At 49.7% G+C, this 22,619-nt stretch overlaps 20 non-coding genes across 20 annotated transcripts; all 20 read left to right on the top strand.

Annotated features, from left to right (window-relative positions):
• The first annotated feature begins 404 nt into the window (after nt 1-404).
• Nucleotides 405-477, top strand: Trnaa-agc (transfer RNA alanine (anticodon AGC)). The gene has a single exon. It is a non-coding gene; the product is annotated as a tRNA-Ala (tRNA).
• Nucleotides 478-1,490: 1,013 nt separating this feature from the next.
• On the top strand, nt 1,491-1,563 carry Trnaa-ugc (transfer RNA alanine (anticodon UGC)). Its single transcript has one exon. It is a non-coding gene; the product is annotated as a tRNA-Ala (tRNA).
• A 416-nt stretch (nt 1,564-1,979) lies between these two features.
• Trnaa-agc (transfer RNA alanine (anticodon AGC)) lies at nt 1,980-2,052 on the top strand. Its single transcript has one exon. It is a non-coding gene; the product is annotated as a tRNA-Ala (tRNA).
• A 1,013-nt stretch (nt 2,053-3,065) lies between these two features.
• On the top strand, nt 3,066-3,138 carry Trnaa-ugc (transfer RNA alanine (anticodon UGC)). Its single transcript has one exon. It is a non-coding gene; the product is annotated as a tRNA-Ala (tRNA).
• Nucleotides 3,139-3,554: 416 nt separating this feature from the next.
• Nucleotides 3,555-3,627, top strand: Trnaa-agc (transfer RNA alanine (anticodon AGC)). Its single transcript has one exon. It is a non-coding gene; the product is annotated as a tRNA-Ala (tRNA).
• A 1,013-nt stretch (nt 3,628-4,640) lies between these two features.
• On the top strand, nt 4,641-4,713 carry Trnaa-ugc (transfer RNA alanine (anticodon UGC)). The gene has a single exon. It is a non-coding gene; the product is annotated as a tRNA-Ala (tRNA).
• A 416-nt stretch (nt 4,714-5,129) lies between these two features.
• Nucleotides 5,130-5,202, top strand: Trnaa-ggc (transfer RNA alanine (anticodon GGC)). The gene has a single exon. It is a non-coding gene; the product is annotated as a tRNA-Ala (tRNA).
• A 1,013-nt stretch (nt 5,203-6,215) lies between these two features.
• Trnaa-ugc (transfer RNA alanine (anticodon UGC)) lies at nt 6,216-6,288 on the top strand. The gene has a single exon. It is a non-coding gene; the product is annotated as a tRNA-Ala (tRNA).
• Nucleotides 6,289-6,704: 416 nt separating this feature from the next.
• Trnaa-agc (transfer RNA alanine (anticodon AGC)) lies at nt 6,705-6,777 on the top strand. Its single transcript has one exon. It is a non-coding gene; the product is annotated as a tRNA-Ala (tRNA).
• Nucleotides 6,778-7,790: 1,013 nt separating this feature from the next.
• On the top strand, nt 7,791-7,863 carry Trnaa-ugc (transfer RNA alanine (anticodon UGC)). Its single transcript has one exon. It is a non-coding gene; the product is annotated as a tRNA-Ala (tRNA).
• Nucleotides 7,864-8,279: 416 nt separating this feature from the next.
• Trnaa-agc (transfer RNA alanine (anticodon AGC)) lies at nt 8,280-8,352 on the top strand. Its single transcript has one exon. It is a non-coding gene; the product is annotated as a tRNA-Ala (tRNA).
• Nucleotides 8,353-9,365: 1,013 nt separating this feature from the next.
• On the top strand, nt 9,366-9,438 carry Trnaa-ugc (transfer RNA alanine (anticodon UGC)). The gene has a single exon. It is a non-coding gene; the product is annotated as a tRNA-Ala (tRNA).
• Nucleotides 9,439-9,854: 416 nt separating this feature from the next.
• On the top strand, nt 9,855-9,927 carry Trnaa-agc (transfer RNA alanine (anticodon AGC)). Its single transcript has one exon. It is a non-coding gene; the product is annotated as a tRNA-Ala (tRNA).
• A 1,013-nt stretch (nt 9,928-10,940) lies between these two features.
• Trnaa-ugc (transfer RNA alanine (anticodon UGC)) lies at nt 10,941-11,013 on the top strand. The gene has a single exon. It is a non-coding gene; the product is annotated as a tRNA-Ala (tRNA).
• Nucleotides 11,014-11,429: 416 nt separating this feature from the next.
• Trnaa-agc (transfer RNA alanine (anticodon AGC)) lies at nt 11,430-11,502 on the top strand. Its single transcript has one exon. It is a non-coding gene; the product is annotated as a tRNA-Ala (tRNA).
• A 1,013-nt stretch (nt 11,503-12,515) lies between these two features.
• Trnaa-ugc (transfer RNA alanine (anticodon UGC)) lies at nt 12,516-12,588 on the top strand. The gene has a single exon. It is a non-coding gene; the product is annotated as a tRNA-Ala (tRNA).
• Nucleotides 12,589-20,248: 7,660 nt separating this feature from the next.
• On the top strand, nt 20,249-20,321 carry Trnaa-ugc (transfer RNA alanine (anticodon UGC)). Its single transcript has one exon. It is a non-coding gene; the product is annotated as a tRNA-Ala (tRNA).
• Nucleotides 20,322-20,737: 416 nt separating this feature from the next.
• Trnaa-agc (transfer RNA alanine (anticodon AGC)) lies at nt 20,738-20,810 on the top strand. Its single transcript has one exon. It is a non-coding gene; the product is annotated as a tRNA-Ala (tRNA).
• A 1,013-nt stretch (nt 20,811-21,823) lies between these two features.
• Trnaa-ugc (transfer RNA alanine (anticodon UGC)) lies at nt 21,824-21,896 on the top strand. The gene has a single exon. It is a non-coding gene; the product is annotated as a tRNA-Ala (tRNA).
• A 416-nt stretch (nt 21,897-22,312) lies between these two features.
• Trnaa-agc (transfer RNA alanine (anticodon AGC)) lies at nt 22,313-22,385 on the top strand. The gene has a single exon. It is a non-coding gene; the product is annotated as a tRNA-Ala (tRNA).
• Nucleotides 22,386-22,619: the final 234 nt, after the last annotated feature.

Below are 22,619 nucleotides of genomic sequence, written 5' to 3'. Positions count from 1 at the left end.
AGTGCGTGGTAAGTGTTGGTCGCGGCGAGCCTAAAGGCACGCAAGCTGTTGCAAAGCCAGCGTCACAGACTCGTATACTGACGTAAGGAGAGCAAGACGTAAATGTGAGGACCGGCTGTTGTCGAGGTGTCATCGAGTGCAAATCTGCCTTGGGTAAAACGGCCTAACCTCAGTGAAGTCTAGAGAGTGAACAACACTTTCGTCTACCTCAGAGCGTTGGCCGAACGCTATTTTCGACGTCGTGCGTGCCACTTTGATTTTGGCCAACTACGATTCGAGACAGAATGCAGGAAACCTGAAAGACACCCTCACAGACACATTGAGAGTAGTGTTTGTCTGCGGAATAATTGGAGTGCATGGGTGTGTGCAATTGATATGGCTGTATGTAGCGCAGTTCGTCAGCAGGGGGCGTAGCTCAGATGGTAGAGCGCTCGCTTAGCATGCGAGAGGTACTGGGATCGATACCCAGCGCCTCCAGAATTTTTAACACACCAACATGCGCACACTGCCATGCAAGTGGAATAATTCACAGCCAGAAAATGTGTCAAGGCAGATACGAGCGAACGATTAGCAGCCACAATTGGCAAGCGTGCTGTAATGCGCAGGAAGTACCCTCCTCCCACCACTACACTTAATTTAGAAACAGTACACGTGTTCCCATAAGATTCTCAAACCTATGTCGGAAAGATGAGCCTTGCGCCGAATTCACAAAAATCCCACTGCACATTCCAATTCTTTACGTGCAGTCCGCTGCTACTGGTGTTGCTAGTTGTGACTGCTGATGACAGATGCCGTAGCAATCAATTCATGGAGTGAGTTGTATGTTTTGCGATACTCTGTCTCTGACAAGCAAGCAGAGGTGACATAGGCGCGAATACGGGAAGCTTGCAGCCCCTCGCTGCCTGCAGACACCGAGCAGCCACACTAGGTGGGCGGCCTAAGCCGTAGGCGAAATGTGCTCACTCGCTTGGGCGCGACGTCAAGCTCTAAATAAGGGTGTCACTAGCGTGAGCGTTGCGTGAGCGTCGTGTAAAGTCGGAAAAGTCGTCTGCATGGGTGAGTGCCATGTTTGGGGAGCGTTTCGTAGTTTGCGCAGTGCAATGGAGACGCGGAAACTTGTTGTGGCCCAGTCTTTTGCAGTTGGACGACAAGAGTGGTACACAGTAGTAAAGTGCGAGGCAGTGAGTTGGCATGAACAGTCGAGTGCACAATGGGGCTTCAGATGTGCTTGTTACCTCAGGTGCTGTGTGATTGTCGACATGGAGTGAAAACAGCGCAACTTGTGACTGGCCCTTCAATTTAAGACGTTAAAAACGGACGGAATTTGCAGTCGTAATACCAGAGCATCGAAACTACTTGGAAGTCTTGTGTATATGAACGCGTCCGCGCCTTTGTACTCTGTTCCCTTCAGCCCTGCAAACCAACCAACCATCGTGTCCGTGCACATAAGAGTAGTAAAGAATGGAGAACAGCGCAGCTTGGTTGTGCTTGGGGGCGTAGCTCAGTTGGTAGAGCGTTCGCTTTGCATGTGAAAGGTCCCGGGTTCAAGCCCCGGCGCCTCCATGTTTTGTGGTCAGTGCGTGGTAAGTGTTGGTCGCGGCGAGCCTAAAGGCACGCAAGCTGTTGCAAAGCCAGCGTCACAGACTCGTATACTGACGTAAGGAGAGCAAGACGTAAATGTGAGGACCGGCTGTTGTCGAGGTGTCATCGAGTGCAAATCTGCCTTGGGTAAAACGGCCTAACCTCAGTGAAGTCTAGAGAGTGAACAACACTTTCGTCTACCTCAGAGCGTTGGCCGAACGCTATTTTCGACGTCGTGCGTGCCACTTTGATTTTGGCCAACTACGATTCGAGACAGAATGCAGGAAACCTGAAAGACACCCTCACAGACACATTGAGAGTAGTGTTTGTCTGCGGAATAATTGGAGTGCATGGGTGTGTGCAATTGATATGGCTGTATGTAGCGCAGTTCGTCAGCAGGGGGCGTAGCTCAGATGGTAGAGCGCTCGCTTAGCATGCGAGAGGTACTGGGATCGATACCCAGCGCCTCCAGAATTTTTAACACACCAACATGCGCACACTGCCATGCAAGTGGAATAATTCACAGCCAGAAAATGTGTCAAGGCAGATACGAGCGAACGATTAGCAGCCACAATTGGCAAGCGTGCTGTAATGCGCAGGAAGTACCCTCCTCCCACCACTACACTTAATTTAGAAACAGTACACGTGTTCCCATAAGATTCTCAAACCTATGTCGGAAAGATGAGCCTTGCGCCGAATTCACAAAAATCCCACTGCACATTCCAATTCTTTACGTGCAGTCCGCTGCTACTGGTGTTGCTAGTTGTGACTGCTGATGACAGATGCCGTAGCAATCAATTCATGGAGTGAGTTGTATGTTTTGCGATACTCTGTCTCTGACAAGCAAGCAGAGGTGACATAGGCGCGAATACGGGAAGCTTGCAGCCCCTCGCTGCCTGCAGACACCGAGCAGCCACACTAGGTGGGCGGCCTAAGCCGTAGGCGAAATGTGCTCACTCGCTTGGGCGCGACGTCAAGCTCTAAATAAGGGTGTCACTAGCGTGAGCGTTGCGTGAGCGTCGTGTAAAGTCGGAAAAGTCGTCTGCATGGGTGAGTGCCATGTTTGGGGAGCGTTTCGTAGTTTGCGCAGTGCAATGGAGACGCGGAAACTTGTTGTGGCCCAGTCTTTTGCAGTTGGACGACAAGAGTGGTACACAGTAGTAAAGTGCGAGGCAGTGAGTTGGCATGAACAGTCGAGTGCACAATGGGGCTTCAGATGTGCTTGTTACCTCAGGTGCTGTGTGATTGTCGACATGGAGTGAAAACAGCGCAACTTGTGACTGGCCCTTCAATTTAAGACGTTAAAAACGGACGGAATTTGCAGTCGTAATACCAGAGCATCGAAACTACTTGGAAGTCTTGTGTATATGAACGCGTCCGCGCCTTTGTACTCTGTTCCCTTCAGCCCTGCAAACCAACCAACCATCGTGTCCGTGCACATAAGAGTAGTAAAGAATGGAGAACAGCGCAGCTTGGTTGTGCTTGGGGGCGTAGCTCAGTTGGTAGAGCGTTCGCTTTGCATGTGAAAGGTCCCGGGTTCAAGCCCCGGCGCCTCCATGTTTTGTGGTCAGTGCGTGGTAAGTGTTGGTCGCGGCGAGCCTAAAGGCACGCAAGCTGTTGCAAAGCCAGCGTCACAGACTCGTATACTGACGTAAGGAGAGCAAGACGTAAATGTGAGGACCGGCTGTTGTCGAGGTGTCATCGAGTGCAAATCTGCCTTGGGTAAAACGGCCTAACCTCAGTGAAGTCTAGAGAGTGAACAACACTTTCGTCTACCTCAGAGCGTTGGCCGAACGCTATTTTCGACGTCGTGCGTGCCACTTTGATTTTGGCCAACTACGATTCGAGACAGAATGCAGGAAACCTGAAAGACACCCTCACAGACACATTGAGAGTAGTGTTTGTCTGCGGAATAATTGGAGTGCATGGGTGTGTGCAATTGATATGGCTGTATGTAGCGCAGTTCGTCAGCAGGGGGCGTAGCTCAGATGGTAGAGCGCTCGCTTAGCATGCGAGAGGTACTGGGATCGATACCCAGCGCCTCCAGAATTTTTAACACACCAACATGCGCACACTGCCATGCAAGTGGAATAATTCACAGCCAGAAAATGTGTCAAGGCAGATACGAGCGAACGATTAGCAGCCACAATTGGCAAGCGTGCTGTAATGCGCAGGAAGTACCCTCCTCCCACCACTACACTTAATTTAGAAACAGTACACGTGTTCCCATAAGATTCTCAAACCTATGTCGGAAAGATGAGCCTTGCGCCGAATTCACAAAAATCCCACTGCACATTCCAATTCTTTACGTGCAGTCCGCTGCTACTGGTGTTGCTAGTTGTGACTGCTGATGACAGATGCCGTAGCAATCAATTCATGGAGTGAGTTGTATGTTTTGCGATACTCTGTCTCTGACAAGCAAGCAGAGGTGACATAGGCGCGAATACGGGAAGCTTGCAGCCCCTCGCTGCCTGCAGACACCGAGCAGCCACACTAGGTGGGCGGCCTAAGCCGTAGGCGAAATGTGCTCACTCGCTTGGGCGCGACGTCAAGCTCTAAATAAGGGTGTCACTAGCGTGAGCGTTGCGTGAGCGTCGTGTAAAGTCGGAAAAGTCGTCTGCATGGGTGAGTGCCATGTTTGGGGAGCGTTTCGTAGTTTGCGCAGTGCAATGGAGACGCGGAAACTTGTTGTGGCCCAGTCTTTTGCAGTTGGACGACAAGAGTGGTACACAGTAGTAAAGTGCGAGGCAGTGAGTTGGCATGAACAGTCGAGTGCACAATGGGGCTTCAGATGTGCTTGTTACCTCAGGTGCTGTGTGATTGTCGACATGGAGTGAAAACAGCGCAACTTGTGACTGGCCCTTCAATTTAAGACGTTAAAAACGGACGGAATTTGCAGTCGTAATACCAGAGCATCGAAACTACTTGGAAGTCTTGTGTATATGAACGCGTCCGCGCCTTTGTACTCTGTTCCCTTCAGCCCTGCAAACCAACCAACCATCGTGTCCGTGCACATAAGAGTAGTAAAGAATGGAGAACAGCGCAGCTTGGTTGTGCTTGGGGGCGTAGCTCAGTTGGTAGAGCGTTCGCTTTGCATGTGAAAGGTCCCGGGTTCAAGCCCCGGCGCCTCCATGTTTTGTGGTCAGTGCGTGGTAAGTGTTGGTCGCGGCGAGCCTAAAGGCACGCAAGCTGTTGCAAAGCCAGCGTCACAGACTCGTATACTGACGTAAGGAGAGCAAGACGTAAATGTGAGGACCGGCTGTTGTCGAGGTGTCATCGAGTGCAAATCTGCCTTGGGTAAAACGGCCTAACCTCAGTGAAGTCTAGAGAGTGAACAACACTTTCGTCTACCTCAGAGCGTTGGCCGAACGCTATTTTCGACGTCGTGCGTGCCACTTTGATTTTGGCCAACTACGATTCGAGACAGAATGCAGGAAACCTGAAAGACACCCTCACAGACACATTGAGAGTAGTGTTTGTCTGCGGAATAATTGGAGTGCATGGGTGTGTGCAATTGATATGGCTGTATGTAGCGCAGTTCGTCAGCAGGGGGCGTAGCTCAGATGGTAGAGCGCTCGCTTGGCATGCGAGAGGTACTGGGATCGATACCCAGCGCCTCCAGAATTTTTAACACATCAACATGCGCACACTGCCATGCAAGTGGAATAATTCACAGCCAGAAAATGTGTCAAGGCAGATACGAGCGAACGATTAGCAGCCACAATTGGCAAGCGTGCTGTAATGCGCAGGAAGTACCCTCCTCCAACCACTACACTTAATTTAGAAACAGTACTCGTGTTCCCATAAGATTCTCAAACCTATGTCGGAAAGATGAGCCTTGCGCCGAATTCACAAAAATCCCACTGCACATTCCAATTCTTTACGTGCAGTCGGCTGCTACTGGTGTTGCTAGTTGTGACTGCTGATGACAGATGCCGTAGCAATCAATTCATGGAGTGAGTTGTATGTTTTGCGATACTCTGTCTCTGACAAGCAAGCAGAGGTGACATAGGCGCGAATACGGAAAGCTTGCAGCCCCTCGCTGCCTGCAGACACCGAGCAGCCACACTAGGTGGGCGGCCTAAGCCGTAGGCGAAATGTGCTCACTCGCTTGGGCGCGACGACAAGCTCTAAATAAGGCTGTCACTAGCGTGAGCGTTGCGTGAGCGTCGTGTAAAGTCGGAAAAGTCGTCTGCATGGGTGAGTGCCATGTTTGGGGAGCGTTTCGTAGTTTGCGCAGTGCAATGGAGACGCGGAAACTTGTTGTGGCCCAGTCTTTTGCAGTTGGACGACAAGAGTGGTACACAGTAGTAAAGTGCGAGGCAGTGAGTTGGCATGAACAGTCGAGTGCACAATGGGGCTTCAGATGTGCTTGTTACCTCAGGTGCTGTGTGATTGTCGACATGGAGTGAAAACAGCGCAACTTGTGACTGGCCCTTCAATTTAAGACGTTAAAAACGGACGGAATTTGCAGTCGTAATACCAGAGCATCGAAACTACTTGGAAGTCTTGTGTATATGAACGCGTCCGCGCCTTTGTACTCTGTTCCCTTCAGCCCTGCAAACCAACCAACCATCGTGTCCGTGCACATAAGAGTAGTAAAGAATGGAGAACAGCGCAGCTTGGTTGTGCTTGGGGGCGTAGCTCAGTTGGTAGAGCGTTCGCTTTGCATGTGAAAGGTCCCGGGTTCAAGCCCCGGCGCCTCCATGTTTTGTGGTCAGTGCGTGGTAAGTGTTGGTCGCGGCGAGCCTAAAGGCACGCAAGCTGTTGCAAAGCCAGCGTCACAGACTCGTATACTGACGTAAGGAGAGCAAGACGTAAATGTGAGGACCGGCTGTTGTCGAGGTGTCATCGAGTGCAAATCTGCCTTGGGTAAAACGGCCTAACCTCAGTGAAGTCTAGAGAGTGAACAACACTTTCGTCTACCTCAGAGCGTTGGCCGAACGCTATTTTCGACGTCGTGCGTGCCACTTTGATTTTGGCCAACTACGATTCGAGACAGAATGCAGGAAACCTGAAAGACACCCTCACAGACACATTGAGAGTAGTGTTTGTCTGCGGAATAATTGGAGTGCATGGGTGTGTGCAATTGATATGGCTGTATGTAGCGCAGTTCGTCAGCAGGGGGCGTAGCTCAGATGGTAGAGCGCTCGCTTAGCATGCGAGAGGTACTGGGATCGATACCCAGCGCCTCCAGAATTTTTAACACACCAACATGCGCACACTGCCATGCAAGTGGAATAATTCACAGCCAGAAAATGTGTCAAGGCAGATACGAGCGAACGATTAGCAGCCACAATTGGCAAGCGTGCTGTAATGCGCAGGAAGTACCCTCCTCCCACCACTACACTTAATTTAGAAACAGTACACGTGTTCCCATAAGATTCTCAAACCTATGTCGGAAAGATGAGCCTTGCGCCGAATTCACAAAAATCCCACTGCACATTCCAATTCTTTACGTGCAGTCCGCTGCTACTGGTGTTGCTAGTTGTGACTGCTGATGACAGATGCCGTAGCAATCAATTCATGGAGTGAGTTGTATGTTTTGCGATACTCTGTCTCTGACAAGCAAGCAGAGGTGACATAGGCGCGAATACGGGAAGCTTGCAGCCCCTCGCTGCCTGCAGACACCGAGCAGCCACACTAGGTGGGCGGCCTAAGCCGTAGGCGAAATGTGCTCACTCGCTTGGGCGCGACGTCAAGCTCTAAATAAGGGTGTCACTAGCGTGAGCGTTGCGTGAGCGTCGTGTAAAGTCGGAAAAGTCGTCTGCATGGGTGAGTGCCATGTTTGGGGAGCGTTTCGTAGTTTGCGCAGTGCAATGGAGACGCGGAAACTTGTTGTGGCCCAGTCTTTTGCAGTTGGACGACAAGAGTGGTACACAGTAGTAAAGTGCGAGGCAGTGAGTTGGCATGAACAGTCGAGTGCACAATGGGGCTTCAGATGTGCTTGTTACCTCAGGTGCTGTGTGATTGTCGACATGGAGTGAAAACAGCGCAACTTGTGACTGGCCCTTCAATTTAAGACGTTAAAAACGGACGGAATTTGCAGTCGTAATACCAGAGCATCGAAACTACTTGGAAGTCTTGTGTATATGAACGCGTCCGCGCCTTTGTACTCTGTTCCCTTCAGCCCTGCAAACCAACCAACCATCGTGTCCGTGCACATAAGAGTAGTAAAGAATGGAGAACAGCGCAGCTTGGTTGTGCTTGGGGGCGTAGCTCAGTTGGTAGAGCGTTCGCTTTGCATGTGAAAGGTCCCGGGTTCAAGCCCCGGCGCCTCCATGTTTTGTGGTCAGTGCGTGGTAAGTGTTGGTCGCGGCGAGCCTAAAGGCACGCAAGCTGTTGCAAAGCCAGCGTCACAGACTCGTATACTGACGTAAGGAGAGCAAGACGTAAATGTGAGGACCGGCTGTTGTCGAGGTGTCATCGAGTGCAAATCTGCCTTGGGTAAAACGGCCTAACCTCAGTGAAGTCTAGAGAGTGAACAACACTTTCGTCTACCTCAGAGCGTTGGCCGAACGCTATTTTCGACGTCGTGCGTGCCACTTTGATTTTGGCCAACTACGATTCGAGACAGAATGCAGGAAACCTGAAAGACACCCTCACAGACACATTGAGAGTAGTGTTTGTCTGCGGAATAATTGGAGTGCATGGGTGTGTGCAATTGATATGGCTGTATGTAGCGCAGTTCGTCAGCAGGGGGCGTAGCTCAGATGGTAGAGCGCTCGCTTAGCATGCGAGAGGTACTGGGATCGATACCCAGCGCCTCCAGAATTTTTAACACACCAACATGCGCACACTGCCATGCAAGTGGAATAATTCACAGCCAGAAAATGTGTCAAGGCAGATACGAGCGAACGATTAGCAGCCACAATTGGCAAGCGTGCTGTAATGCGCAGGAAGTACCCTCCTCCCACCACTACACTTAATTTAGAAACAGTACACGTGTTCCCATAAGATTCTCAAACCTATGTCGGAAAGATGAGCCTTGCGCCGAATTCACAAAAATCCCACTGCACATTCCAATTCTTTACGTGCAGTCCGCTGCTACTGGTGTTGCTAGTTGTGACTGCTGATGACAGATGCCGTAGCAATCAATTCATGGAGTGAGTTGTATGTTTTGCGATACTCTGTCTCTGACAAGCAAGCAGAGGTGACATAGGCGCGAATACGGGAAGCTTGCAGCCCCTCGCTGCCTGCAGACACCGAGCAGCCACACTAGGTGGGCGGCCTAAGCCGTAGGCGAAATGTGCTCACTCGCTTGGGCGCGACGTCAAGCTCTAAATAAGGGTGTCACTAGCGTGAGCGTTGCGTGAGCGTCGTGTAAAGTCGGAAAAGTCGTCTGCATGGGTGAGTGCCATGTTTGGGGAGCGTTTCGTAGTTTGCGCAGTGCAATGGAGACGCGGAAACTTGTTGTGGCCCAGTCTTTTGCAGTTGGACGACAAGAGTGGTACACAGTAGTAAAGTGCGAGGCAGTGAGTTGGCATGAACAGTCGAGTGCACAATGGGGCTTCAGATGTGCTTGTTACCTCAGGTGCTGTGTGATTGTCGACATGGAGTGAAAACAGCGCAACTTGTGACTGGCCCTTCAATTTAAGACGTTAAAAACGGACGGAATTTGCAGTCGTAATACCAGAGCATCGAAACTACTTGGAAGTCTTGTGTATATGAACGCGTCCGCGCCTTTGTACTCTGTTCCCTTCAGCCCTGCAAACCAACCAACCATCGTGTCCGTGCACATAAGAGTAGTAAAGAATGGAGAACAGCGCAGCTTGGTTGTGCTTGGGGGCGTAGCTCAGTTGGTAGAGCGTTCGCTTTGCATGTGAAAGGTCCCGGGTTCAAGCCCCGGCGCCTCCATGTTTTGTGGTCAGTGCGTGGTAAGTGTTGGTCGCGGCGAGCCTAAAGGCACGCAAGCTGTTGCAAAGCCAGCGTCACAGACTCGTATACTGACGTAAGGAGAGCAAGACGTAAATGTGAGGACCGGCTGTTGTCGAGGTGTCATCGAGTGCAAATCTGCCTTGGGTAAAACGGCCTAACCTCAGTGAAGTCTAGAGAGTGAACAACACTTTCGTCTACCTCAGAGCGTTGGCCGAACGCTATTTTCGACGTCGTGCGTGCCACTTTGATTTTGGCCAACTACGATTCGAGACAGAATGCAGGAAACCTGAAAGACACCCTCACAGACACATTGAGAGTAGTGTTTGTCTGCGGAATAATTGGAGTGCATGGGTGTGTGCAATTGATATGGCTGTATGTAGCGCAGTTCGTCAGCAGGGGGCGTAGCTCAGATGGTAGAGCGCTCGCTTAGCATGCGAGAGGTACTGGGATCGATACCCAGCGCCTCCAGAATTTTTAACACACCAACATGCGCACACTGCCATGCAAGTGGAATAATTCACAGCCAGAAAATGTGTCAAGGCAGATACGAGCGAACGATTAGCAGCCACAATTGGCAAGCGTGCTGTAATGCGCAGGAAGTACCCTCCTCCCACCACTACACTTAATTTAGAAACAGTACACGTGTTCCCATAAGATTCTCAAACCTATGTCGGAAAGATGAGCCTTGCGCCGAATTCACAAAAATCCCACTGCACATTCCAATTCTTTACGTGCAGTCCGCTGCTACTGGTGTTGCTAGTTGTGACTGCTGATGACAGATGCCGTAGCAATCAATTCATGGAGTGAGTTGTATGTTTTGCGATACTCTGTCTCTGACAAGCAAGCAGAGGTGACATAGGCGCGAATACGGGAAGCTTGCAGCCCCTCGCTGCCTGCAGACACCGAGCAGCCACACTAGGTGGGCGGCCTAAGCCGTAGGCGAAATGTGCTCACTCGCTTGGGCGCGACGTCAAGCTCTAAATAAGGGTGTCACTAGCGTGAGCGTTGCGTGAGCGTCGTGTAAAGTCGGAAAAGTCGTCTGCATGGGTGAGTGCCATGTTTGGGGAGCGTTTCGTAGTTTGCGCAGTGCAATGGAGACGCGGAAACTTGTTGTGGCCCAGTCTTTTGCAGTTGGACGACAAGAGTGGTACACAGTAGTAAAGTGCGAGGCAGTGAGTTGGCATGAACAGTCGAGTGCACAATGGGGCTTCAGATGTGCTTGTTACCTCAGGTGCTGTGTGATTGTCGACATGGAGTGAAAACAGCGCAACTTGTGACTGGCCCTTCAATTTAAGACGTTAAAAACGGACGGAATTTGCAGTCGTAATACCAGAGCATCGAAACTACTTGGAAGTCTTGTGTATATGAACGCGTCCGCGCCTTTGTACTCTGTTCCCTTCAGCCCTGCAAACCAACCAACCATCGTGTCCGTGCACATAAGAGTAGTAAAGAATGGAGAACAGCGCAGCTTGGTTGTGCTTGGGGGCGTAGCTCAGTTGGTAGAGCGTTCGCTTTGCATGTGAAAGGTCCCGGGTTCAAGCCCCGGCGCCTCCATGTTTTGTGGTCAGTGCGTGGTAAGTGTTGGTCGCGGCGAGCCTAAAGGCACGCAAGCTGTTGCAAAGCCAGCGTCACAGACTCGTATACTGACGTAAGGAGAGCAAGACGTAAATGTGAGGACCGGCTGTTGTCGAGGTGTCATCGAGTGCAAATCTGCCTTGGGTAAAACGGCCTAACCTCAGTGAAGTCTAGAGAGTGAACAACACTTTCGTCTACCTCAGAGCGTTGGCCGAACGCTATTTTCGACGTCGTGCGTGCCACTTTGATTTTGGCCAACTACGATTCGAGACAGAATGCAGGAAACCTGAAAGACACCCTCACAGACACATTGAGAGTAGTGTTTGTCTGCGGAATAATTGGAGTGCATGGGTGTGTGCAATTGATATGGCTGTATGTAGCGCAGTTCGTCAGCAGGGGGCGTAGCTCAGATGGTAGAGCGCTCGCTTAGCATGCGAGAGGTACTGGGATCGATACCCAGCGCCTCCAGAATTTTTAACACACCAACATGCGCACACTGCCATGCAAGTGGAATAATTCACAGCCAGAAAATGTGTCAAGGCAGATACGAGCGAACGATTAGCAGCCACAATTGGCAAGCGTGCTGTAATGCGCAGGAAGTACCCTCCTCCCACCACTACACTTAATTTAGAAACAGTACACGTGTTCCCATAAGATTCTCAAACCTATGTCGGAAAGATGAGCCTTGCGCCGAATTCACAAAAATCCCACTGCACATTCCAATTCTTTACGTGCAGTCCGCTGCTACTGGTGTTGCTAGTTGTGACTGCTGATGACAGATGCCGTAGCAATCAATTCATGGAGTGAGTTGTATGTTTTGCGATACTCTGTCTCTGACAAGCAAGCAGAGGTGACATAGGCGCGAATACGGGAAGCTTGCAGCCCCTCGCTGCCTGCAGACACCGAGCAGCCACACTAGGTGGGCGGCCTAAGCCGTAGGCGAAATGTGCTCACTCGCTTGGGCGCGACGTCAAGCTCTAAATAAGGGTGTCACTAGCGTGAGCGTTGCGTGAGCGTCGTGTAAAGTCGGAAAAGTCGTCTGCATGGGTGAGTGCCATGTTTGGGGAGCGTTTCGTAGTTTGCGCAGTGCAATGGAGACGCGGAAACTTGTTGTGGCCCAGTCTTTTGCAGTTGGACGACAAGAGTGGTACACAGTAGTAAAGTGCGAGGCAGTGAGTTGGCATGAACAGTCGAGTGCACAATGGGGCTTCAGATGTGCTTGTTACCTCAGGTGCTGTGTGATTGTCGACATGGAGTGAAAACAGCGCAACTTGTGACTGGCCCTTCAATTTAAGACGTTAAAAACGGACGGAATTTGCAGTCGTAATACCAGAGCATCGAAACTACTTGGAAGTCTTGTGTATATGAACGCGTCCGCGCCTTTGTACTCTGTTCCCTTCAGCCCTGCAAACCAACCAACCATCGTGTCCGTGCACATAAGAGTAGTAAAGAATGGAGAACAGCGCAGCTTGGTTGTGCTTGGGGGCGTAGCTCAGTTGGTAGAGCGTTCGCTTTGCATGTGAAAGGTCCCGGGTTCAAGCCCCGGCGCCTCCATGTTTTGTGGTCAGTGCGTGGTAAGTGTTGGTCGCGGCGAGCCTAAAGGCACGCAAGCTGTTGCAAAGCCAGCGTCACAGACTCGTATACTGACGTAAGGAGAGCAAGACGTAAATGTGAGGACCGGCTGTTGTCGAGGTGTCATCGAGTGCAAATCTGCCTTGGGTAAAACGGCCTAACCTCAGTGAAGTCTAGAGAGTGAACAACACTTTCGTCTACCTCAGAGCGTTGGCCGAACGCTATTTTCGACGTCGTGCGTGCCACTTTGATTTTGGCCAACTACGATTCGAGACAGAATGCAGGAAACCTGAAAGACACCCTCACAGACACATTGAGAGTAGTGTTTGTCTGCGGAATAATTGGAGTGCATGGGTGTGTGCAATTGATATGGCTGTATGTAGCGCAGTTCGTCAGCAGGGGGCGTAGCTCAGAAGAGTGGCAAGTTCCGCTTCAGACGGCGTGCTGTGAGGACGTGTTAGCGCTCCGCTTAGCTGCTGTGTTTCGAAGTCGCGACTAGCTCTTGTTACTCTTCGTTCCGTGTGTGTTAGTGTTTTGTGTGTTTGTACTTGTGTTTTCGACGTCAATTTTGTTTCTGTCTTGAAAGCGGTTTTGGCCGCTGTTTATCTGCTGCAATGTCTACCATGTTTCCCAGGAAGCTTACTGTGCGCTTTGGTTTTGACAAGGCTACCCGATATGTACAACCCAGTTCACTGGAAATTCACGACTGGATTGTTGATGTTGTTGGCCTCACATCTGATCAGATACATACGGCTTACTATGATCTGGAACAATACTGTTTTTATGTCAAGCTGCTCTCGCCTTTGGTGCTGGAACGGATATTAAACAAATTTGATGGGGAAGCTGAATTCCGCCACCGTGACAATTCGGTGAGTAAGGTCACAGTTTGTAATGCTGATGTTGATTACAAGCATGTGCGTGTTTTTAACTTGCCCCCCGAGGTTGACAACTGTTATTTAAAAGACGTTCTTTCTAAGTATGGTGAAATTAAGCAAATTAGGAATGAACGGTGGTCCAGCCAACACCGGTTGCAATGCTTTAGCGGTGTGCGTTCGGTCGACATGCAAGTCAAGTATAATATTCCCTCTCATGTTCAAGTTTGCGGATATAAGGCTCATGTTATGTACAGTGGACAGACTTTGACCTGTCATGTCTGTAATGAGAGTGGACATATGAGGCAGGATTGTCCGAAACGGGTCTTTGTTTTGCAAACCCACTTACAGCAGCGCAAAAGGTTGACTCTGGCCGACCTTGTGAAGGAAAATTCTGTGACAGATGGGTCCAGTTCCCCCATCCTGGACAAAGATGAAGATAGGGCGCAGCATCGTGCTGCTGACTTTCCACCGCCAGCGCGGAAGGAGACTTCAGACTCTTCTGTTGTTCAAAGTGGTGTCGTTACTCACAAGAGACGACGCACTTACGATGGCGGTAGTGCAGACGACGATGACATTAATGTGGCTAGGTCATCTGTCGATGGCACATCGCCACCGATGTTTGAGGTTCCGGGCTCCGAACATTCCCTGCTTTCGGATTGTGGCGCCAATTCACCGGTGCCAGTTGCTCAGTTGGATCCCTTACCCGTAAACGAACAGGCCGCGGTAGCTTCAATACCACGCCTGTCACCTGAGGCATGTCAACCGATGCAGACCGACCGACCGACCGATGTTGACACCGTTTGTAAACAGGACGGGGAAGTGCGTGGGCGTAAACAGCCGGCTACGTCACCGCCTCAGCCCGACAACAAACAAACGGAAGGTTCCACCGTTGATCAACACTCAGCTATCGAAAGAGCATGTGGAAGAGATAGGTCGCCGGAAGTAGTTTTGCAGTCTGAGCAATCACCGTGTGCAGTGGAGGCGGCGCTGGCACCTGACGTCAGCTCCGATCCTCCTACCCCGCCTTCCGCTGCGAATTTCTCAACGGGAGGTTGGCGCCGACACTCGGTGAAACCCAATGTCAATGTTGTTCGCAGGAAGCCTAAAAAGAAAGGTTCCGGCGCCGATGCTGACGCACCTTCGAAGTCAGATTCTCACGAAGGTTCTGGCGTGGAATGATGGCCTGACAGGTGATTAGACATCTCCGTGCTTCATGTTGCAATCCTACACGCTTTCCACTCTCAATATTAACAGGATCCATTCGGATTTAAAACTCGCTGCTCTCAAACAGTTTCTCTACGAATCAGCGACTGACATCGCATTTCTTCAGGAGGTTGTATCGCCCCACCTCGACTTTACCGGATTTGTATGTTTTTCCAATATTTCACCGGAAGCGCACGTCGGTACTGCCATTTTAGTTCGGGAAGGCATTCCCGTTCAAAACGTTGATACGTTAGAGTCGGGGAGAGGGATTGGGCTTACCATCGCAGGGGTCACTTTTGTCAATTTATATGCACCCTCTGGTAGTAGTCACCGGGCAGCACGAGCCGCGTTTTTCAAAGACGATATCATTTACCTCTTGCGGCGAAATCCCTCACCACTGATACTCGGTGGTGACTTTAATTGTGTTCTGGGCCGCAAAGATCAGACTCCTAATTTTAATTATTCTGGTGAGTTGCGACGCCTTGTTGCTGATCTCAAACTGCACGATGTGTGGGAGGTACGATACCCCACGTTGGTGAAGTTTACTCATACCGTTGCCAACTCTTCTAGCAGAATCGACAGAATTTATGTCTCGGATGATTTAAAAAGCAACGTAACGCACGCTGAAACTGTTCCCGTCATTTTCTCCGACCATAGTGCGTTGTTAACATGTCTCAATCTGCCACAACAACCTGCTCGCCGAGTACGAAACCAGTGGCATCTAAATGTTTCTTTATTGTCGGACGCAGAATTAGACGACGAAATAACTGCTGCATGGGTGCTGTGTCTCCGTTCACTTCACAACTTTCGAAGTGTGATCGAATGGTGGACCCGACGGGCGAAGCCAAAGATCAGGAGTGTTTTAATATCCTTTAGTATCCGCAGGGCTAGGGAACGGAAAGCCACCGTCGAGTTTTATTACAGTGTGTTACGGGATCTTTATGATCAGGCGGGAGCCGTGACGACACGCCTGAAAGATATCAAACTGATAAAAGCCAAATTACTGCGCTTGAAACGTGAAGAACTGGAGGGCCTTAAGGTACGGTCCAAAGCGAAATCCGTCATTGCAGATGAGACTACTGCCTTGTATCATCTTATTCGTGACAGCAAAACTAGACGAGGCACTTTCATAGACGAACTTCAACTCGAGGATGGTACGAAACTCAGCACGCAGCAGGGAATACTCCAGGAAATCTCCGCTTACTATTCAAACATGTATGCACCGGGGGACACAAATGTGGACGATTATGACGAACTTTTTGGCTCTCATACTCCACAACTTACGGGAGATGACAATGACGCTCTTTCTTCGACTGTCGAAAATGATGATGTTTACGCCGTCATCTGCAATTCTGCCGTTAACAAATCACCAGGACCTGACGGCCTACCCGTTGAATTCTATAAAAGGTTTTGGCCTTTAATAGGAGACAAGTTCACCCACCTAATCAATGAAGTCTTACGGGGAACACCGGTGCCAGCAGAATTTAAACAATGCAAAATTGTACTTCTCCCGAAGAATAAGGGTTGCAAACGTTTAACCAACCTCCGACCGATTTCACTTTTGAACTCCGATTATAAACTTCTAGCTCGAGTACTCCATCACCGCATTATGCCGCTCACCGCTAAAATCATTTGCCCCCAACAGACCTGCGCCTTTAAGACGACCATCTTACAAACTGCTGCTTTATACCGGGACGTCGTTGCCCTGACTCACGCATGCAATATTACATGTGGACTGCTTTTTGTCGATTTCCACAAAGCGTTTGATAGGGTCGATCATCCGTATCTGATAGAGACGTTGCGCCGGATGGGGTTTCTCGACACCTCCATAGCCGTCATCCAGAACGTGGCGATGGGAATCACAGCACAACTCTCTGTTAATTGCCAGTTGACGAAGCGCATCGGAATACAACGTGGCGTCCCCCAAGGCAGTCCCTTGTCAATGCTGCTTTTTGTTCTTTCTCTAGAACCCTTTTTACGACAGCTACGATGTCGACTCACCGGAATTACAGTTTCAGGAATGAAAACTGTGGTGGGCGCATACGCGGATGATGTTGGCGTCATCATCAGAAATCAGGCGGATGTGTCACAACTTGAGTTGGCGCTCGCGACCTATTGTTCGGCATCCGGTGCGAGGCAGAACGTTCAAAAAAGTAAATTTTTAAACCTCAAGGGGCTTGCCCAGTTGCGCATTGCGTGGGCGACTAATGTCCATCAACATAAAGCTATTGGAATGGTCCTGACGACATCCATTTTCCGAATGATTTCGATAAATTGGCGCGAGGTTTCACGGACTATCCAGGGGGCACTGATTGCCAATCACTCCCGCTGCCTGGACCAATTTCAAAGGGTTCGTTTATTAAATACTTATATCTTGTCTAAGGCTTACTACACTGCACAAATTTTCCCTCTTCCCGCCATGATAGCGAAGGCCATTATGTCCCGCTTAGCAAATTTTTTGTGGCGTGGGGAATTATTTCGTGTCTCTGTCAAAACAGCAATTCTGGATCCTTGTAAAGGGGGCCTGGGTTTGACGGACATTAAATGTAAAGCAATGGCATTGTATGTCAACAGAACATTAACTATCATGTCCCACTCCCCGGAATGCCTCACGGCAAAGTTGTACAATATAGTCCGGCCACAAAGTATCGATCCACCCGTCAATCTTCAGCACATCAGTTTTAAACTTAAACATGTAAGGGACTTTTATCTTGAACGCAGCTACATCAGCAAAGAACTTTTACGGTCGCCGACAGTCACGGCGAAGGCGATTTTCGCAGAACGGAAACGGCTGCACAGCAACAATGTCATTGAATCCAAGTTCCCTGGTTTCGCATGGGACGTCGTCTGGAAAAATATTAGTAGTACGGTTCTTTCGAGTGATGCACGGACAGCGTGGTACAAAGTTATCAATAATCTCATCTGTACTAATGAACGTCTGTTTGGAATAGGGTTAAGTGACACCAACCTCTGTGGCAAATGTCACCTTGTCGACACTGTGTGTCATCGATATACGTGTGGCGGCCATATTTACAACTGGCAGTGGACCAGAGAGAAACTTGCCCTAATCACCAGGACTTCTGCGCACACTTTCACTCCTCAGCATTTGTACCGCCCCGCTGAACGCTACTTCCCTCAGACGAAAAACAATGCAGTGATGTGGCTCATGGGGAAGTTCACTAGTTACATTTTTAACAACGTTGGAGGCGACAATCGACTTGAATTTTTAATGTACATGGAAACCGAATTTGACAAGGTGCTCAAGTACCCGGCTCATAAGAAGACATTTGGTAATATGCTCCACATTGCTTTCGAAAGAGTGGGAATAGGCTAGTGACCACTGGTTGTCTTTCTTGGTGACACGGGAGGGGTTTGGAGTGCGAAGCAATGGCAGTGCCGCGAAGAGGCCCCACTGCTTTTGCGGCGCATCACTGACCCCGACCTACGTCACCAGGCGCCCGAGGGAAAGGCTCCACTACCGACGTTTGCCGCCAGCTTTCTATTTAACAACAATGAAAATGCAATTTAACAAAAAAAAAAAAAAAAAAAAAAAAAAAAAACAAAAAAAAAAAAAGTGGCTAGGATACCTGGCTTTCACCCAGGAGGCCCGTGTTCGATTCCCGGTAAAAAAAAAAAAAAAAAAAAACCAGAGGTCCGTGGATCGAAACCACGCTCTGCTAAAATTATTTCTTTTGCAGACTGTGTCGAGCTCGATCAAAAAAAAAAAAAAAAAAAAAAAAAAAAAATGGATAAGGCGTCGGCCTCCGGATTCGAAGATTGCAGGTTCGAATCCTGTCACGGTCGACGTTTTCCAGTTCTGCAAAAGATGCATGTTGTTTTACTGTGTTGTTTGAAAAAAAAAATAAAAATAAAAAAAAAAAAAAAAAAAAAAAAAAGTGGCAGAGCGCTGGTCTAGTAAACCAGAGGTCGTGAGTTCGATCCTCACAGGAGGCAAATGAATTTTGTAACAGCCCCTTCTACCTTTGCCCTTTCGAAAAAAGCGGTCAAGAATAAAAAGAATTATGAATGGGTGCGGTATTTAAGAAATGCTCTCGCAAATGAATAGTGCGAATGCTGCTATTAAAGTAGGCACCAGAAACTGCTGCTTTTGGCAGTCTCTGGAGAATGCCGACGTGAAATACTTAGTTCTTGTGATGTATTTTCTACCCCTGGTAGAGACCCTCGCGGTTGTCGTCGTCGTCGTCGTCGTCGTCGTCGTCGTCGGCGCCGCCGCCGCTTTGGTAATAGCGGCAAGTCGCCATTGTATGACATAGGGTGACGTACCCTCTGCAAGCGACAGAGATGGCAGTAAGCGATTGAAGCTGATTTGCAACCTCTTGCTTGATCAGCGTCATAAGGGCTTGAATGTAACTTGCGATGGGACACAGCAAGAAGTAGCTTCGCATTTTTAGTACTGAAATTGGAGAATTGCGTCAAAGATGGGAAATTCAAAAAAAAAAAAAAAAAAAAAAAAAAAAAAAAAAAAAAAAAAGATGGTAGAGCGCTCGCTTAGCATGCGAGAGGTACTGGGATCGATACCCAGCGCCTCCAGAATTTTTAACACACCAACATGCGCACACTGCCATGCAAGTGGAATAATTCACAGCCAGAAAATGTGTCAAGGCAGATACGAGCAAACGATTAGCAGCCACAATTGGCAAGCGTGCTGTAATGCGCAGGAAGTACCCTCCTCCCACCACTACACTTAATTTAGAAACAGTACAAGTGTTCCCATAAGATTCTCAAACCTATGTCGGAAAGATCAGCCTTGCGCCGAATTCACAAAAATCCCACTGCACATTCCAATTATTTACATGCAGTCGGCTGCTACTGGTGTTGCTAGTTGTGACTGCTGATGACAGATGCCGTAGCAATCAATTCATGGAGTGAGTTGTACGTTTTGCGATACTCTGTCTCTGACAAGCAAGCAGCGGCGACATAGGCGCGAATACGGGAAGCTTGCAGCCCCTCGCTGCCTGCAGACACCGAGCAGCCACACTAGGTGGGCGGCCTAAGACGTAGGCGAAATGTGCTCACTCGCTTGGGCGCGACGTCAAGCTCTAAATAAGGGTGTCACTAGCGTGAGCGTTGCGTGTTCGTCGTGTAAAGTCGGAAAAGTCGTCTGCATGGGAGAGTGCCATGTTTGGGGAGCGTTTCGTAGTTTGCGCAGTGCAATGGAGACGCGGAAACTTGTTGTGGCCCAGTCTTTTGCAGTTGGACGACAAGAGTGGTACACAGTAGTAAAGTGCGAGGCAGTGAGTTGGCATGAACAGTCGAGTGCACAATGTGGCTTCAGATGTGCTTGTTACCTCAGGTGCTGTGTGATTGTCGACATGGAGTGAAAACGGAGCAACTTGTGACTGCCCCTTCAATTTAAGACGTTAAAAACGGACGGAATTTGCAGTCGTAATACCAGAGCATCGAAACTACTTGGAACTCTTGTGTATATGAACGTGTCCGCGCCTTTGTACTCTGGTCCCTTCACCCCTGCAAACCAACCAACCATCGTGTCCGTGCACATAAGAGTAGTAAAGAATGGGGAACAGCGCAGCTTGGTTGTGCTTGGGGGCGTAGCTCAGTTGGTAGAGCGTTCGCTTTGCATGTGAAAGGTCCCGGGTTCAAGCCCCGGCGCCTCCATGTTTTGTGGTCAGTGCGTGGTAAGTGTTGGTCGCGGCGAGCCTAAGGGCACGCAAGATGTTGCAAAGCCAGCGTCACAGACTCGTATACAGACGTAAGGAGAGCAAGACGTAAATGTGAGGACCGGCTGTTGTCGAGGTGTCATCGAGTGCAAATCTGCCTTAGGTAAAACGGCCTAACCTCAATGAAGTCTAGAGAGTGAACAACACTTTCGTCTACCTCAGAGCGTTGGCCGAACGCTATTTTCGACGTCGTGCGTGCCACTTTGATTTTGGCCAACTACGATTCGAGACAGAATGCAGGAAACCAGAAAGACACCCTCACAGACACATTGAGAGTAGTGTTTGTCGGCGGAATAATTGGAGTGCAAAGGTCTGTGTCATTGATATGGCTGTATGTAGCGCAGTTCGTCATCTGGTGGCGTAGCTCAGATGGTAGAGCGCTCGCTTAGCATGCGAGAGGTACTGGGATCGATACCCAGCGCCTCCAGAATTTTTAACACACCAACATGCGCACACTGCCATGCAAGTGGAATAATTCACAGTCAGAAAATGTGTCAAGGCAGATACGAGCAAACGATTAGCAGCCACAATTGGCAAGCGTGCTGTAATGCGCAGGAAGTACCCTCCTCCCACCACTACACTTAATTTAGAAACAGTACAAGTGTTCCCATAAGATTCTCAAACCTATGTCGGAAAGATCAGCCTTGCGCCGAATTCACAAAAATCCCACTGCACATTCCAATTATTTACATGCAGTCGGCTGCTACTGGTGTTGCTAGTTGTGACTGCTGATGACAGATGCCGTAGCAATCAATTCATGGAGTGAGTTGTACGTTTTGCGATACTCTGTCTCTGACAAGCAAGCAGAGGCGACATAGGCGCGAATACGGGAAGCTTGCAGCCCCTCGCTGCCTGCAGACACCGAGCAGCCACACTAGGTGGGCGGCCTAAGACGTAGGCGAAATGTGCTCACTCGCTTGGGCGCGACGTCAAGCTCTAAATAAGGGTGTCACTAGCGTGAGCGTTGCGTGTTCGTCGTGTAAAGTCGGAAAAGTCGTCTGCATGGGAGAGTGCCATGTTTGGGGAGCGTTTCGTAGTTTGCGCAGTGCAATGGAGACGCGGAAACTTGTTGTGGCCCAGTCTTTTGCAGTTGGACGACAAGAGTGGTACACAGTAGTAAAGTGCGAGGCAGTGAGTTGGCATGAACAGTCGAGTGCACAATGGGGCTTCAGATGTGCTTGTTACCTCAGGTGCTGTGTGATTGTCGACATGGAGTGAAAACGGAGCAACTTGTGACTGCCCCTTCAATTTAAGACGTTAAAAACGGACGGAATTTGCAGTCGTAATACCAGAGCATCGAAACTACTTGGAACTCTTGTGTATATGAACGTGTCCGCGCCTTTGTACTCTGGTCCCTTCACCCCTGCAAACCAACCAACCATCGTGTCCGTGCACATAAGAGTAGTAAAGAATGGGGAACAGCGCAGCTTGGTTGTGCTTGGGGGCGTAGCTCAGTTGGTAGAGCGTTCGCTTTGCATGTGAAAGGTCCCGGGGTCAAGCCCCGGCGCCTCCATCTTTTGTGGTCAGTGCGTGGTAAGTGTTGGTCGCGGCGAGCCTAAGGGCACGCAAGATGTTGCAAAGCCAGCGTCACAGACTCGTATACTGACGTAAGGAGAGCAAGACGTAAATGTGAGGACCGGCTGTTGTCGAGGTGTCATCGAGTGCAAATCTGCCTTAGGTAAAACGGCCTAACCTCAATGAAGTCTAGAGAGTGAACAACACTTTCGTCTACCTCAGAGCGTTGGCCGAACGCTATTTTCGACGTCGTGCGTGCCACTTTGATTTTGGCCAACTACGATTCGAGACAGAATGCAGGAAACCTGAAAGACACCCTCACAGACACATTGAGAGTAGTGTTTGTCGGCGGAATAATTGGAGTGCAAAGGTCTGTGTCATTGATATGGCTGTATGTAGCGCAGTTCGTCAGCTGGGGGCGTAGCTCAGATGGTAGAGCGCTCGCTTAGCATGCGAGAGGTACTGGGATCGATACCCAGCGCCTCCAGAATTTTTAACACACCAACATGCGCACACTGCCATGCAAGTGGAATAATTCACAGTCAGAAAATGTGTCAAGGCAGATACGAGCAAACGATTAGCAGCCACAATTGGCAAGCGTGCTGTAATGCGCAGGAAGTACCCTCCTCCCACCACTACACTTAATTTAGAAACAGTACAAGTGTTCCCATAAGATTCTCAAACCTATGTCGGAAAGATCAGCCTTGCGCCGAATTCACAA

The sequence above is a fragment of the Schistocerca serialis genome, chromosome 10, assembly GCF_023864345.2.
Source record: "Schistocerca serialis cubense isolate TAMUIC-IGC-003099 chromosome 10, iqSchSeri2.2, whole genome shotgun sequence".
In the NCBI taxonomy this organism is placed as follows: Eukaryota; Metazoa; Arthropoda; class Insecta; order Orthoptera; family Acrididae; genus Schistocerca; species Schistocerca serialis.
Note: the sequence above shows the minus strand (reverse complement) of the source record. Positions and strands in the feature narration are given on the sequence as shown.